This window comes from Cajanus cajan, chromosome 10 (genome assembly GCF_000230855.2).
Source record: "Cajanus cajan strain Asha chromosome 10, NIPB_CcT2T_4, whole genome shotgun sequence".
Taxonomy (NCBI): Eukaryota; Viridiplantae; Streptophyta; class Magnoliopsida; order Fabales; family Fabaceae; genus Cajanus; species Cajanus cajan.
In genome coordinates, this window is record NC_138526.1 from 33,044,311 (window position 1) to 33,057,619 (window position 13,309).

Here is a 13,309-nt window from a genome sequence, read left to right on the forward strand (position 1 = left end):
TCTTTTTTTATTCCTGGGCACCTATTCCCACTGAATACTTCACATGTTACAGACCACTACACACGATTGTTAACCATCGTGCGATAGTGGTCCATGGTTCCATCTTCTTCAACAGCGAGATTAAAAGCATTGAACCAAACTCTTAAGAATCTAATCCACTTTGTAACCTTATTCTTGTTCACTTCATAAACACATGTCTTATCTTCAACCCAGTCACGAGCACACAAATCAGAGACTTCCCTTTTGCTTATCAATATTTCCAAAAACAACATGCACATCAAACATTAGGATTGCACAATTCATTCATCGACATTGTCTTCAACTCCTCTTGTCATCAACGTTATATTCAACTTCCTCGCCAACAAGAACTCCATTGAAACCAAATTGAATCCTACAACAATAACCTCATCCAAATCATGAAATCCAATTACAAAAAAAAAAAATCTTCATCGTGATCCTATGTCATTGTTGTTACTAGCATTAACTGCCCCTAAAAGTTGCGTCAATTGCCAAATTCAAATTAGTGACAATCTTTAGTTTATTCATTGCGATCCTATGTCATTGTTGTTGTTAACATTGATTGCCCCAAAAAGTCGCGTCAATTTCCAAATTCAAATCAAGGGCAACCTTTAGTTTCTTGTTATGGTAAGAAGTTAATGTTAGTCGGTGGTGGTAAAATCAACAAAAAAAAACTAAAGGAGAAAAGGAAGTTGTGGCGATGGAAGAGCATTATGGCACTGGTGGTTGTGGGAGAGTGAGAAGGAAGAAAAAAAAACTATGTGATGAGGGTGCATTATATAATTATGTAGTTGAGTTGAATCTAACGATGGTTAGAAGTGGAGCATTGTAAACCACTTATGAGAGATGACCACCATAACATTATTGGAAAATGATGCATCCAAATTTATGTGCTATTGGTACATTAACAATGACCAATTATGTTTTTTTTCTAGAAGGGAAATATTCATCTCTCTAGCTTTTAAGATCTTGAAACCCCATTCATTCTTTGGCTCAGTAGTTCTCTCTCAAATCCACTCAATGTTCTTCTCTTTCTCCAAATGAATAGTCTAACAATGGTATTAATTTTATGATAAAAATAATTATCAATAAATTAATGAATATAATTATAAGATAATAAAAAATATAATTATTGATTCTTTTTCTTTTTATATCATTAAAAAAATGAAAAATGTAGTGCATATATTTTTATCAATATTTTTTGTGCAACAAGGACAAAGTGTTCAAGCTATAAATCACGAAATAAAGACATAACAAAAATATCAGCTAACAAGGCTATTTGAACCCCAACCAGGGGAGAATTAAAGACTTGAACACCCTTTCACCAACTCAAACCCTTTTTGGCTAACACATCGACCACTTGATTGACCTCTATTAGTATCCATTAACAATGCAATGTATATATTTCCATTAGTATTTTTTTTTTGTGCAACAATGTGCCAAATGTCCAAACTAAAGACCACGAAAGAAAGACACAACAAAAATATCCATTAACAAAGTTATTTGAATCCTAGTTGTAGGAGAATTAAAGACTTTGATACCCTCTAACAAACTCAAACCTTTATTGACTAACACACCAACCACTTGATTGAACTCTCTAAAAACATATATACAACTCGTAAGGGAAATCTCATGCACCATGCTAACTACTTTATTACAAAGGTAGTAGCAAGCATGATTTTTATTATACTCTTCATTTGATAACTGAACTACAATGGTTGAATTTGACTCCGCATATGTCCTTTAGAATACTTTTATATCTTGACAAGCTTAAGCCAATAATAGATACCCTATAACTTAGCTTGCATTATTGAACACACCTCAATTTTATACGAAAAAAACATAATAAAGGTGTCATTGTGATCTCTAATGATACTGTTACAGATATTGTGAATATATTACAAATATTGTGGATACATATATTATGGTTATTATCCTCACTATCAATTAGGGATATGATTAGATTAGTTTCCATAATATTAGATATTAGTATCTCTATCATTTATTGTATTCATTCTATAAATAAGATTGGTATGTGTACAACAATACATATAATTCCTGAATCACAACATGGTATCTAGAGCTTAGGTTCTTTTCTTTTAGAATATATTTTTCTCTCTTCTTGCAAAGGCCCTCGCTGCCACCTTCGGCTGCCGCCGGCGGCTGCCGCCTCCGATCGTCGTGCTGCCGACCACCACCATCGGTCATCGATCGCCGACCGCCGCGCCGCCGACCACCGCTTCCGGTTGTCGACTCCAACTGCCACTTCCGGTCGCCGACTCCGACCGCTACTTTTGATAGCCGCCTCCGGTCGCCGCCTCCGACCGCCGCTTCTAATTGCCGACTCCAACCGTCGCTTCAGGTGGCCACCGACTCTGACCGCCGCTTCCGGTCTCTAACTCCGACCGCCGCTTTCGATAGCTACCTCCGATCGCCACCTCCGACCGCCGCTTTCGATAGCTGCCTCCGGTCGCCGCCTCTGATCGCCGCTTCCGGTCGCCGCCTCTGACCGCTGCCTCGGGCCGCCTCCGGTGACCAGTTAGCAGATGTGTTCACAAAATCGCTTAAAGGACCTCGGATTGATTACATTTGTAACAAGATTGGTGCATATGATACATATGCTCCAGCTTGAGGGGGAGTGTTACAGATATTGTGAATATATTACAGATATTGTGGATACATATATTATGGTTATTATCCTCACTATCAATTAGGGATATGATTAGATTAGTTTTCATAATATTAGAGATTAGTATCTCTATCATTTATTGTATTCACTTTATAAATAAGATTGGTATGTGTACAACAATACATACAATTCCTGAATCACAACAGATACCTTCACAAGTCACTCCTTGTCCAACTATCATAACTCCATCATAATTGATTTAACAACATGCTCAAGAGAAAATGATGTAGAAATGTGCAGGTTATTAAGTTTAGTAGTAGAGGGGGGTCCTATGAAAAAAATAGGAAGAGAAAACAAAAGTTATTCTCACAATTATAACTTGCACCTGAGCAATCACTCTATCAACATTAGGACTAACATTGTTAAAAACAACATTATTCAACATGTGACAAATGTTGTCCATAGTAACAACAAACATGATATCCCTTTCTTTAGCTAAATTATCTTTCAGCCAACTTAACCAATCCATTGTAAAAAAATTCATTAAGAAGTCTCTCATTAGCAACTCTTTTCTAGATTTCCTTTGCCATCATTAGTCCCTAAGAGCGTTATCCTTCATTTTTCCATGCACACACATTTCATTCATTGAAAGACTATTGTGGGCAAGATATCAAAAGAAAGTACACATACATTTTGAGCATCTCCATTTCCATAAAAGTTGGAACACCTTTTGTCAAGACTTTTCATTTTTAGGGCATAGTAAATCATACCCTTTTTGTAGAGAGAAATTCCCAACAAAAGCATTACTCTAAACCAAAACACAAGGGGGGAGGCTTAGAATAGCTTCACAAACATCAGTAAACAACAAATGCTTAATACTTCTTAAATCCCATATCTGTTCTAATTAACATATTCAACCACTATTTCATTGATTTCCTTAACAATAATAAATAGGAAGGCTCTTGATATTATCTTAGGGATGGAGGAAACTTATTGAGCATACCAAAATTTTGTTTCTCGACCATTACCAATCTTCCAAGCTAAACATTGTTGGAATATGTCCCAATCACTACATACTTCTTTCCATAGATTAAACAAATTTGACTTTTTAGCAATAATAGTAGCAATCCATTCCCACGGTTGTACTTGGAGTTGATAGCTTGAACCCATAATTTATTTTCTTGTTAACAAAGTTGCAAACAAATTTTCATTATAAAAAGTGAATTCACAATTTTAGAGCTCCTCGATCGTAAGCCACCATCCAACTTTGGAGAATAAACAATTGACCAAGAAATTACATGCACATGACTATGAAGCTTATCATCATCCCATAAAAACTATTATTGTCAAGTTCATCACACACCTTATAAGTAAAATAGGTTGTTTGCAGAAGCCTTCTAACATGAAGTATCTAAGGCCATGGGTCATCCATGAGGCACCAAAATTACCGACAATAACAAGTTTTTTAACTTGTTTAAAATTGCAAAATAGTCCTTGTATTATATGCGGAGGCACTGTGGAGGCGCGACAGCAACGGAGGCACGGTGGCAGCGAAGGTATCGTCTCCTTCCACGGTGGTGGCAGCGGAGGTGTGACCTCCTTCGTGCGGTAGAAGTAGAGGCGTGGCCTCCTTCACGCGGTGTGGCAGCGGAGGCGCATGCTCCTCCTCCTCAACGCCACCAGCCTCATGTCCCTCCTCTGCTGCTACCTCCCCCTCCCCGTCGTTCGCGACATTCAACTCTCCCAGGGCCTCTCCTAAACCCTAAATCTCGTCACCTCTAAATCTGGCCCTCCATGCCCCTGACTCGCCCTCGACGGCCTCGCCATCGCACTTCCTGCCGTTGTCTTTCTCGTCCTCACCACTCGTCAGCGACTAAAATAGTAACTCTAAACAGGGACTAATCTGTAAAATACAAAAAATTTCTTTTCCAAATTACAGGTAAGAAATCTAAACCCTTGATTATTATATTATTAAATCCAACGATTAAAAATAATGTTCATCCATGTACCACATTTTATATTGTTTCATGTTAGAATTTTCCTTGTTTGCATGGTGTAAGAAGACAATGCCGCAAGCTCTGATTTAGTTAAGGTAAGTCTTCCAACAAATAACAAGTTCGGGGTTTTAACTACTTAGTATACAATTTACTCACTCCACAACTCCTTTATACATGTGTTTATTAACTTTTCTTTTAATATTTATGTTAACTTAATTTAAAAATGATTATTTTTTAAATTTTATTTTTTATAATAATATTCTTTATATTTTAAGTTAAACTTTATACTTTCAATATTAAATAATAATTAAAATAAAATCATATTCATATAAAAATAAAATAAACTGAATATGATAGTCTAAAAAGTGAAAAAAAAATACATCAATTAATTGCAATTAATTTTTACATTTCACATCAATTATTATAACTATTATTCTAATATCCAGGATATACAGTGACAATATAATTATAACATAATCTTTTAATTTTAATTAAAAACATTTTTGAGAAGATAAAGATAAATACAGTTGAAAATGATAATATAATATTATTTTATTTTATTGGTGAAAGGATTGTTTCTATTTAACTTTAGGTTTTTTCCAACAAATGTTATTTTTACCTTCAAAAGTAGGGAAATCCAGAAAGTTCTCAAGTATTCTTATAAAATATATATATATATATATAAATATATATATATATATATATATATATATATATATATTTTTTTTTTTTCTTTTTCACTTTTGCCTCAAATATATTTTCTATTATTACAATGTTACCCTCCCGCATGAACGACTCATAGAATGGTTAGGATTTCGCGTTTTTCTCGAAACGCAGCACTATAAATACCCAAACAAGGGTTTTGTCGCCACAGGTTCATATTCAGGGTTCATCTTCTGCACAAAACGTCATCGTTGAGAGAAGCGTGACAACCTTCGTCATTCAAGATGAGAGCTAAGGTTAAACGCTTTTCCTTTGATTATTCATCTTTCCTCCCTTATTGTTTTTGTTGATTTTCAAAGCTTCTATAATCGTTGTTTTATTTCAATTTGTTTATATTTTACCTGTTACGAGCCTTTTAGGATCTGAGCATTATTGCGAAAAGTTCTAGATTCTTGGGAATTATGATGATTCACTCGATTGTCTAATGTTTGATTTTTAGTTTTTTTTAGCATTGATTTTGCCTCGGAGAAAATGGTTTTCATGATGAATTCGGTGTAAATCTGACTGATATGATGTATGCGGTTTGTTGTTGTCTTCAATTTGAAGGATTTTGATGCACTGTTTGTTTTTGGGAATTGTAAGGAGATGATGTTGATATGGGTGTTGGGTAGAAAGGGAATTGCCGCATGTATTTAATTTGAAATCGATTAGATTAGTTTAGATGCGATGTGATTGAATGTTGTTTCATGGGTAAGTATTGTTGTATACAGTGGAAGCCTGTTTATCCTTGTGCTGCCATTACTGGATGCTTCTCGTATTGCCTTAATGACAGGAAAATATTGTAGTAAGCCATTAAGACTTCGGTGAAAGTGTTTGATTTCATAAGGAACGAGTTTAGGTTAATCAAACATCTTGAACGCCTTGGTCTGACTTAACTTGTGAATTGTGTTATGCATTTGAGTTCAAATGCACCTGATTGGTTAGTACTTTTGTTTGCTCAAATCAACGGAAGGGAAGGGAGGAGACAGTACCATTAATGGAGGGGGGTAGGATAAATAAAATTTCAAGGATAATTATGTCAACACATTCCAATATTGGAGGGAGACAGAAACGGAAGTGGAGGAATTTTTGCCCTCTCTTTTTTCCTCCCCTCTCCAAGTTTTTGAACCAAACCATGTAAAATTTAAGATTCCTACCTTCTCCTCTCCGTTGAAATTACTACTACAAAATTCACTGTTAAGGAAAGTGAAGAAGATGGTATTCTGGAGAGTAAAAAAGGAGGGAATTGGGCTCCTCTAAAGTGATTGATTGGTAAATTAAAGGTTGAGATTGTAATTAAATGCATGCACATGTATAATAAACTATGCAGTTGTTCAAGGCTAAGGAATTTATTTTTCCTATCAATGGCTATAAATCATCACTTTTTTTCACCCTAGAGGAGCTAAATCCTAAAGCTCTAGAGTTAAATTCTAGATGAAGGGTGCCATATCTATGTTGGGTATAATTAGCCATATGTTACTTTTGAGTAGCGCGGTAGTGTATAAATTTGTGTTTGAAGGCTTATAGACATTGTTACATCAGCAGAATAAAACATGTTTCATTTCATTCTATGCTGCACGATATCTTTGTTCTTTGCCTATATGGCTGTTGCCCCCAAGTTTCTATTTTGCCTTTTTCTATCAGACTAACACAATGTTGCTATATATCAGTGGAAGAAGAAGCGCATGAGAAGGTTGAAGAGGAAGCGCCGAAAGATGAGACAAAGATCTAAGTAGAGTGCATAAGCCAGGGTTCGAGATGAGCTTTCCATCCTTGGCATTTTAGGCTGTTATGGCTCTTAGGATCTTGAGGTCTAGTTGGGAGGGGAGGTTTATCTCTTGACTTAGTTTTAGCATTACTGGACTAAGACTATTGAGTGTATTAAGTTTTTATATTGAGCGTTTTGTGGTATCTAAATATATGCTGGTTTTGTAGACTTATTAATTTATCTTAGTAGTTTATTTTGAGACTTGCATGAAAATTTGATCCGATTTTATGTTTTAACCCCTAATTGTTGGCTAATGTTGAATCTTGTCTCGTGAATAATGAATCATGCTTAGAATTATTAATATATAATGACTTGTTTGAGATAGTTAAAGACCCGATTTATCAGTTATGCCAAATTATCTTGAGTTTAGAATGAGAGTCATGGAGTGTAATAGATGCTTGGTGTGTGTGATTTAGTTTATTTAGAGTTGGAATAGGGTTAGGGCCGATAAAATGGTCGGTCCGGCTAGTTTGCCCGGTTCATCTCAATCTATTTTTTAAGTTGTCGGCTTGACTTATCTTCTTAAATGTTCTAACTTGTCTAGTCTGGCCAAATTCATCACAGGATGAGGGGTTAACCACTTACCTAATTTTTTTTAAAATAACTAATTTAAAATAATCTTTAATCTAAAATAAAACTAGACAACCTATATATTATACATATAACATTAAATTTAATTAAAAAGTGCATAATTTTAAATAATAAAAAAGTAAAAAAAAATTATCATTGAAGTGATTATCCATTAATATTAAGTTTCATCAGATTTAAACAGATAAATATAGTAATTTTATATTATTTAATATCAATTTATCTTTATAAAAAAATGATATCTTAGTAAAATAATAATACAACAAGATGGATTTGATTGATTCACGGGTTAGATCGATGATTAACTTGATATATTTTAGTTACTCCAAAAACAAATATTTGGAATTCATGACTTTTGGAAATCACGATTCTGAGTATGGGAGGAAATAGGTTGAGTTGTTCAACAAAAGTCTATTATCTAGTTTATTAGACTAAGATTAAGTCAGTTATTTTTTTAATTAGTTTGTAATTTTATTTATTAAAGTTTATTATTTAAAAATATCATTTTCTAAACCATTTAATAAGTCTTTTAAATTTACTAGTCCAACTTTTTTAAATAAGTACTTGTTACATCTAATGTAATATAATATATTAGTTATACATTAATTATTTTTTAAATATTAAACATGTTGACTTATACTTAATTAAGATAAAGTTAGTTATTCTTAAAGATCTAATTACAAAATATATTTTAAAACACGTACCAAAAGAATATATTTTGAAATAAATTATTATGAAATTTTATATTAGATTATAAAAGTATATATGATATAAATAAAGTTGATTTGATTTTTATAAAATGTAGCATATTTACTTTTACTTATTAGTGTTAAATTATTATAAACTTGTAGGTTAATATTGACTTGTTATCATTATAATTCTTAAGAATTAAAAAAGTTGCATTTAATTTTTTTTTTAAATCATATGTTATATACACATTCCATTTTTCCTATATTTTTTAATGTCCTTTTCATTTATTTTTTATAACTATTTTTTTCTATTCACTCGTTCTTCCTCTACTTTTCAATCGCCTGTCTATCTCTCAAACAACTTTTTTTTCTTCTCTTTTTCTCGTTTAATTTGAACCTCACTAACAATTAAGACGGTCACCGGTTTACTTTATTATTTTTTAAGCCTTTTTTTTAATCTTAATTTCAACATTTTAATTGGATGAATTTTCAAATGTATGATGCATTAATTTTATAATAAATTATAGATTAAAAATAATATATTTTTATTATTTCCAATTTAAAAATTGTTTGTTGTAGTTATAAATATATTTTAAAAAAGTACTTTTCACTTTCAAGCAGTACATTTTTATTTTTCTGAAAAGTATTTTTCGAAAGCATGTTTCAATACCTAATTAAAAAAAAATACACTCTAAAAAATATTTTCTGAGAGGATAATATTTTCAAGATTAAAATATTTTTATTCCATGTAAAATAATTTATTTTTTATTTTAATTTTTGTAAAAAAATTTCTTTATTTTTTATCTTTTTAAAATTTGAAAATATTGTTTTTGATAAAAAAAAGGCAAATTTTTGTTTTGATCTCTATAGAATATTTTTTTTTTTTTTATTTCTCTAAAATTTAACATTACTATTTTTGATCTCTAACAACTATTTTAAGGTGTATATATAATATTTATTTTAATAATTATAAAAAAAATTAGAAGTGCCACAAGTAGATAATTAAATTATAGTTATGAGTATTATTTACGATTGTCACATAATCTTCTAATAAGCATATATGTAGTTCAAAAAATCATATATAATAAGTATTAAAACCACAATTTTAAAATTTTGAAGAATAAAAAATAAAGATTAAAATTTATAAGAACCAAAATGAAAACATAACATTTTGTAAAGACTATGAATATATTTAAGTCTATTTTTATTTAATTATTTATTACACCAATTAATGATTAAAATGCAAAAAATAACAAAACAATTTAATTATTAAGTATTGATATTTGCATTCTTATGGAATTCTAAGTCAAGTGATGCATTGAAATTTAACACACCAAACTTGAAAGTCTTGAACTAGTATGAACATAAAATATTAAAAATCAATACTGGCTAGAAAATAAACTACAAAAATTAAAATAAAAAAATATAATTTTCTAAAGTAACACCCTGCTCACAAGGATATTGTATTGACATAGGCACATCCCAAGGGGTGTTGCACATGTTCAAATATGAGGATAGAATCGATTACTTCATTCATCTATTAGCTTCCAAGTTCTAAATGAAATTGCATCAGATGAGTCATGTTATGTTTGTTCAGTCATATTTTGTCTCACTATCTAATCATGAAATGAATTATGCAGAATACTTTCCTGAAGCAGAAGTGGGTTTGTTAGTGAGCACATATATAATATAATTGGATTCAGGTGACTGAAGGAACAGGAATGAATATTTGATTTTGAATAGATAATCATCCTTCACCATGTTGCGCATTTTGGTGAAGAAAACAGGGTTTATATATGATGGTGGTGGTGGTTGATATCAGTGTTAAACTGCTCATGTCTAAGTCCCACACTGCTGAGGAGAAAGAATATGCAAAGTGGAATTGAGAATAAAAGAAGCAGCATGTCAGTGAAGAAAGCATACCTTTCTCGGCCTTTTGGCTAAGATCAAGTGTAGTATCTGTTCTTATCAGTTTAATATCTGATATGTGGGCCATTGGTTCACACGATATTAAATTTATTTTTTAAGGGGGGAGAGTCCACTACAGTAGCTTGCTACTGGGCCTCTCATGTGTTGCCTATGCGTTGCACTACAGCATGGGCCTGACACGCCCCACCTATTCAGTTTAGACATTTGCTATGTGATCTATCTTCAGATGCTAGAATCCTTTCTATAGATAATAGTGATGGTAGTTGTTCTCTAATTTTGTTATAGTATTGTTGCTGATCGTGACTTTGAAAATTATAGTTGACACACTCTGATCTAATCACGTTTTGATTAAATCTACGTACATTTTATTACATATTTAATGAGGGATTTCTTTTCTATATGAAGACCTTCATTTTTCTGTCTTGTTAAAATAACTTTTATTACAAATATTGATTCTACAATTTAAAATAATTTATTTTAGAAATAAATTATAAAAAGCTTTGCAACTTGCAAGTCTTGACAATTACCACTCTCCATGGAACAAAAATCAATTCTTTCAATTAAGTAATTCTTTTTTAAAGTTTATTGCATCCTTGTATGTATTAGGAGATCAAAATTTACTAATTTCAGTAATTTGCAGTCCAAACATAACTAATATATTTTTCCAGCTAAATAATTTATTCTAATTATATAAGATTATTAAATTAATTTTTATATAAGAGGATCTAATACAGTGGCTTTCATAAGACAAAGGAGAGGTTACAAAAATTTTAATTAGTGTAATAGTTAGTGTGTTTTAATTGAACAAAAATTTTAATTTTAATTTGAGATCAAAATACATTGTTGTATGATATCAATATATACATTAAAACTGGATGTGATATCAATATATACAATCAATTACAACATAAGAAAATCAATACTAATAATAATGATAATTTAGATATGATGACAAGTCCTTATCAATGACATGAAAACAGAATGAAATGGAGTCACAATTAGATGAGAAGTGGATTGGAAAAAGAAAAAGAAAAAGAAAAATGAATGAGAAGGTTATCTAGAAATCTTATGTGAAAGTTGAAAGAGATAGAAACCTCTCAAAAAAAAAAAAACTAGGAAAACAAAAATTAAATTGATACATAGAGGGTGACGGGTGACCTAGACACACATAGTGTAATCCTATTAAATTGCACAATCATTGGATCCCTGGGCCTCGAGTTTTGCAGTTTTAGAGAGTTTAGTTAAAAATAAATAACTTCACTTTATATGGGTGTTAAATTTTGATTTTCTATTTTATAAATTTTTTAATGTATTTCTCAATTAGTTTTATATTTCATTTAAGTGTATATATATGTCAAAAATAAATTAATACAATGATATTTATTGATACTAGTAGGATGAAAGGGATTTTATGCCTTCGAGAGAAGAAAAATATTTTTAACAGTTAATTATTAAACAACTTTTTTTAGTTACATATAATTTTTTTATTATAGTTAACTAAAGGATAAAATTAAAAAATAATTGTGGACACCAAAAAGTGGTATACTTTTTATTATTAGCATATATATGTATATGTAAAATAATTTTATATTCACATGTATCTTATACTATTTTAATATATAAATATTTGTTTTAAAATTATTATTTTTATAAGATATTTATATTTTTTTAAGAAGAGTTATAACCCGTTCCTACTAAATTAACTTTTATAAGAATAAAGTCATACATAATATTGTGTAAGCAATAAGTATTATATCAATTAGTGTGAAAAAATAATAATTATATTAGTAAATATTTTAATAGAAAAAATTATACAATTTAATTTATCCAAATACCACAGCTTGGGCAATGTTAATACTTTTATATAATAATTTATCTAAATACCCTAGCTTGTACAATCTATGTAATTTGATTTATTTTTTTTATCATCATTTTATTTTTTATTTCTCTCTTGAGCATTAGTTAGCTAATCAATTTTAAATAGTTTGTTATTTCAAATTGATTTTTTGATTATTTAAGACATATAATAAAAATTACTCAAAATTGGGCTATTTTACAAATTATATTACATTAAACTTAAACTATCTTTTAGAAGGATATCAATATCATATATATATATATATAAGGGGGATTCACTTACTCCATTTAAGAATCTAAATTGTACATCAAATTTCAATGATCTAACTATTAAATTAAAATTTTTAATGTATAGATTAAGTTTACATATTTTTGAAAAATTTAAAAATTATATAATACTTCATGATATATATTCAAATCAATGTATAAAATATTTTTATGATTGTCCAATAAATTGAATTAATCAAAGTATCAAAATTTTTAAAAAAAAATTGGCTTGATTTATTAACAAAGAACTTTTAATTCAATAATTGAATTATTGAAATTTAATGTAGAACTTCAGTTATTGATTAAAGTAAATCTTCTAAGATTTACTCTTGGGGAAAGTATATCCCTTCTCTTTCATATATATATATAGGATAAATTAATTGATATAGTCGTTAAATGTTATTATTATAAGTAAAGAAGTAAGGTTCAATTTTTATCTTTTGTGATCATCAAACTTTGTTCATATTTGTTGTGTCAATGAGATAATGATAGTGTTATCCTATTTTGATGTAGTATATGCTCTATTTCGAAGGGAGAGTTGAGTCGGGATATGATATAATGGTCATTGTTCCGATATGTCTAAAAAAGTTTCACATCGCTAAAGAGTCAAGATTAAGAGTAATTTATAAACACTTTTCTTCTTTAACCCACTAAGATACTTTTTCAATGATAAAATTGTGACGATCCAACGAGCACCAAAGACGACTATTTGTTGTCCCGATGGGATATCATAATATAATCCTACCTTTTATCTTATTCTATTGGTGTATTGTATTGTCTATCATGAAGGGGAGATATGATAGTGTTATCCTAAATATGATAGTCTTATCCTAAAACTATGATGGCCCAATGAGATTTTGTTATC

At 30.3% G+C, this 13,309-nt stretch overlaps 1 long non-coding RNA gene and 1 other non-coding gene across 2 annotated transcripts; both read left to right on the forward strand.

Moving 5' to 3' along the window:
* The first annotated feature begins 5,399 nt into the window (after positions 1-5,399).
* Positions 5,400-7,327, forward strand: LOC109813617 (uncharacterized). Its single transcript, XR_002241019.3, has 2 exons — positions 5,400-5,603; positions 7,017-7,327. It is a non-coding gene; the product is annotated as an uncharacterized LOC109813617 (long non-coding RNA).
* A 2,983-nt stretch (positions 7,328-10,310) lies between these two features.
* Positions 10,311-10,507, forward strand: LOC114916867 (U2 spliceosomal RNA). Its single transcript, XR_003805517.1, has one exon. It is a non-coding gene; the product is annotated as a U2 spliceosomal RNA (small nuclear RNA).
* The last annotated feature ends 2,802 nt before the right edge of the window (positions 10,508-13,309 follow it).